Below are 4,907 nucleotides of genomic sequence, written 5' to 3'. Positions count from 1 at the left end.
TTGGGTTCACTGTGCATCAGGGACACAATCTTGCATTCTGTAACAGTCTCAGTATGGTGTGATAGATTTTATTCTTATTCATTCTAAAGGGGCTCACTATAGTACATATATTCACGATTTCCAACAAATTTGAAAATTATTCTGTCACTATAATTATTTCTTTACACTTGGCCTTCAGTTATTCATATTTTAGGCAATTTTAGACAGTGCCCGTTCTTGAGGCTGTGATATTTTTTTACATCATTTTAAAAATACTCTTTATGGGTTTTATTTTTTTTCCAGAATTTGAATTCAAGTTCACTGGTTTTTCTTTGCACATGTCCAAATTGCTGTAAATCTAATGCCATTAATTTTTCATTTTATTTACTTTTCACTTATATTTCATTCCCTTTCTTTTTACCTTTCACTCTAGAATTTCAGTACATTTTTTACAGGCTTTATGTATTTGTTGAAACTCTCTGTGTGTGCAAGTGAAAGCCACACAGTTGTGTCTGACTCTTTTTTACCTCATGGACTGTAGAATGCTAGGCTCCTCTGTCCATGGAATTCTCCAGACCAGAATATTGGAGAGGGCAGCCGTTCCCTTTGCCAGGGAATCTTCCCAAGACAGGGATCAAACCCAGGTCTCCCTCATTGCAAGATGATTCTTTACCATCTGAACCACCAGGGAAACCCTGAAACTCTGTATTTAACTCAAATTTTGTTTAGCTATTTTTTATTTCAAGTCCTTGGCTATCCTATTAAGAGATTATGGGAGGATTGCTAAATCCATCACTTGAGACATCTTGCATTCATTTCCGTCATTTTCAACTGATTCTTTTTTTTTTTTTTTTTCTGGACAGTGGGTTAGTCTTCCTGAGCTTTTCATATTCTAGGTAATTTAAATAGCCTATGATGCATGGGATGAAAACCAAGAGCCCTAGCCACAAGCCCACCAGGGGCTAGAATTAAAGTGGCTCTGACTCTTGCCTCTAACTGAAAGCAAGAATGTTTCAAGAAGAGAAAAACTGTAAAAACAGGTAAAAATTTTACCACTAGAGATATAGCTCAATGCATGGGAGATCACACAGGAAAACAGTTTTGTTTATCCAACTCAGAAGCAGGGCAGAGATACACCCCCAGAAAGAAAGGGTATGGGCATCGTTTCCAATGAGGAGGAGGGCAGTACATCAGAAACTAGGCAGAGATACACACCTTGAGAGGAAGGGGGGTTGTCCTGAATGAGGAGGAGCGCACTAAGGAGGCGACGTAAATCACACATATAGGACCGTCCTTCTGGGGTTTTGTTTACCTTTGGCCGGTTGTCTTGCTTCTTCCTTCAACTTGACTGGTCCATGAATCCTCCTCAAGAGGAGTGCACAGTTTTTTTTCTAAGATGGATCCCACCACAGAGGCCTATGGGTGCATGTTCACACTTATTACAGGGTGCGGCCCCTCCCTTTTCAACCCCCAAGAATTTTCTGCACATGCGCAGACAGGAAAGTCTTCCTTGACCTCAGGAGTGCGCACCTACCTGTCTCTTGACTCTGGCAGGGCTCAGATTTTACCACTGGCTTTGTCCTTGGGGTATTGGGGTGAGAACAAAGGCTCAATTCTACCCACTTGACAACACCAGGTGTCTGGCCCAGAGGCCCACTGTCACCCACCTCACAAATATACCCAGATGTTGACTGTTCTGGTCGGGAGGCGACTCCCATGACTCTGAGCTATGCTTTGTCTCTGGTGTCTCCATTCTTTTTGCAACCACATGGCCATCATTTTGTTAGAAGCCCCCTGTAACCTTCTCTGGCATATGCATATCCCATTGTTCTCCCAGAGACTCTCAGGAAAATTTAATACAGGTCTATTGGTCAGTCCCCAGCCTCAGCCACCAACACACCTCCCTTATGTTTTGTGCCTTGGGACACATCTTAGGATCTTTTGTTGAGTTCTGCTCTCTGCCCCCTCAGTTCAGTGATACATCTGTGCTATTCTTTCAGTTCTGTTTATCCATACATTCATCAGGAAATTATCTCCAGGCATAAAACCAGCATGGTCATGAGATTAACATTGTGAGTTTCCTTCCATGATGAACAGACTCTTACGGTGAGTTCTGTGGTCCCTACCTCCTGATAGCCATACTTTTGGTCAATACCTTCCAACTGAGTGTAGTTGGTCATGTCCCTGCTACTAATCCAGGCAGGGAAGTACAATAGGGTGCCTATGATTATGTAAATAAGAATCCATTACAGAAGCCTGTAACATCCATCTTGGTAGTAGGCTCTATTGCCCATGCTGCCTTAAAGAAGCAAACTATCATATTAGTTGTTGCTTATGATGAGCATAGGAACAGAGAGCCTGTAGACAGTATCTAGCCAGAAGTGATGCCTTCAGTCTAACAACTGCAAGCAATTGAATTATGCCAACAAAACTGGGTCTTTCTCTAGTTAATCCTCAGCTGAGTCTACAACCCTGGATAATACCCTGATTGCAATCTTGTGAGACCCTACACAGAAGAATATGCAACTCCGTGATAAGACTCCTGGCCTACAGAACTTGGGAATAATTACTGTGTGTCTGTGTATATGTATATGTGTGTGTGTTTGTTTAAACTAAAATTTTGATAATGTGTTATGCAACAATGTACATTGCAAGGTATCACAACCTTTTAACTCTAAAGTCTAATTCCTGAGTACAGTAATATTTTTCTCTTTTATCTTGATGGTTGTGTAATAGGACCCTCAAAATTAAAGCTGTTTGATGAGTGATTCTGTTCTTTGTTTTGTGTTTTTCCCCTCTGTGTTCTCTTTAATTGCTGAGAATTAAAATTTTCATTCTTTGTTAATGTGCATTCTTTGTTGCTGATTCATGTGCTTTGCATTCTCACTGTTTCTGTTAGGGGAAACACACTGACTAAAACAGCCCACCCTGTTTAGAAACCTTAGTACATATTTGCATGAATTATTTTACCATGGGAAGTCCTGGTAAGGAACTAACAAGACACCGTCAACTGGAAGAATCTGGGAAAGGTCAAAAGGAGACTCCACATATCCTACCCCGTCCCAGAAGCCTTCTCATTGACATCCACCTTGGCTGACCAATGCGTGCACCACCAGAAAGGACCCTGAGTCTTAATGATCAGCTAAAGATGATTTGGAAACTAATCCCATCAACATAAAGCCCCAGCCTGCGCGCCGCATGGCAAAGCAGTCCTCCTGGGCTCCCTCACTGCCCTGGCCTCTGCCTGGGCGTCCCCTCCTGATAAAGTCTCTTGCTTTGTCAGCGACTGTGTCTCCTCTGACAATTCATTTCTGAGTGTTAGATGAGAGCTCCCTTTTGGGCTCTGAAAGGGGTTCCCCTTCCTGAAACTTTTCTGCTCCTACCTCCTGACTTGACCACAGAAACCCAAGGCCATGAGCAGCAAAACAAGAATTATCAAAGGAGGAATATTTTGACCAGGACCAGGGGACTAAAATAAAGGCTGAAGAAAATGTCATGGAAAGAACTAGCCTCGAGAAAGCAATCAACCATATGTGACAATTATTGTTCAAAGTCTTTGACTCTTTGCTACCCCATGGGCTGCAGCACATCAGGCTTTCCTGTCCTTCATTGATTCCTTGAGTCTACTTAGCTCACGTCCATTGAATCGGTGTTGCCATCCAACCTCTCATCCTCTGTCACCCCTTCTCTTCCTGCCCTCAATCTTTCCCAGCATCAAGGTCTTTTCCAAGGAGTTGGCTCTTCACATCAGGCTGAGTATTGGAGCATCAGCTTTAGCATCAGTCCTTCCAGTGAATATTCAGGGTCAGTTGCTTTCCAAATAAAGTCATTTTCCTTGCCTCAACACTTTGTGTCTCAGATTCATTCATTGGCTTGTCCTGTGGAAAGCAGAGCGAACTTGGACTCGGTAACAAGCGGACATCTCCTATTTTGGCTCCTCCCTATTTTGGCTGCAAAATCATAAAAAGATACCAAAAAAACCATGGAAGTCACCAGTGGGAAATACCAAAGCCAGCTGCCCCTGAATGACTGTTTACAGTGAAGCTTCCCCCTGAATTAGGGTGTGTATGTGTTTGTCACTCAGTAGCATCCAACTCTTTGCAAATACTCTGCTTTAGAACACTCAGATCTTAGAAATGCAGGAGTTTCCTTTCTTTATCAGAGTTTAACCAAGTTAGCACAGATGCACTACTTTTTTTTTCCTGCTCTCCCTCTGCATAAATTATCTAAGAACATTCCTCACACTCATCTCCCACATTCCACATAGCCATTGCACTAACATGTGAATACACTCACCTGGCCACAGGTGACTGAGTCCACAGTGCCTGTTATTCAAAGATGGTTCAACCAAACTATTTACTGCAGCTGTTTAAATAAGAACCAAGAGAAAGTGTTTATCCCTCTTTGTCTGTAGTGTATTTTTATTATTATTTTTTTTAGAATGAGAATTGTTTTCCATATCTTAGTCAGTATTGACTGGAGAAAATTTAGTTAGACATCAGGGAGATAGAGGATAATCAAACAGATGTATAAAAAAGTATGTATGCATTTTTCATCTTTTTGTTTTCCTTTACCCATGAGTTAATGACTGACACACACAAAGCAACCATGACTAATAAATGATATTTTTTACATCTTATTTGTTTTATAACAAAGGCAAACATGATAATATAATTTCAGGAGGTTTAATGCTTTGAGCCCAATTCACAAATTCAGTTTTTGACATAGCAATGTGTCCACGGAAGGGCTAGTATCAGAAAGTTTAAAGAGAATGGTAACATAAGTACACATTAATTTCCCATCCAAGGCAGTAAATTATATCTCAGTTTAGCAAAAAATGACCATATTTCTGTTTTCTGGTGCTGCACTTTCCATTTGACATACATGTCATATAGTTTCAATAGAGCTATTTGTTTTAAAACTATTTC

This window comes from Dama dama, chromosome 29 (assembly GCF_033118175.1).
Source record: "Dama dama isolate Ldn47 chromosome 29, ASM3311817v1, whole genome shotgun sequence".
In the NCBI taxonomy this organism is placed as follows: domain Eukaryota; kingdom Metazoa; phylum Chordata; class Mammalia; order Artiodactyla; family Cervidae; genus Dama; species Dama dama.
This window is presented reverse-complemented; position numbering follows the sequence as displayed.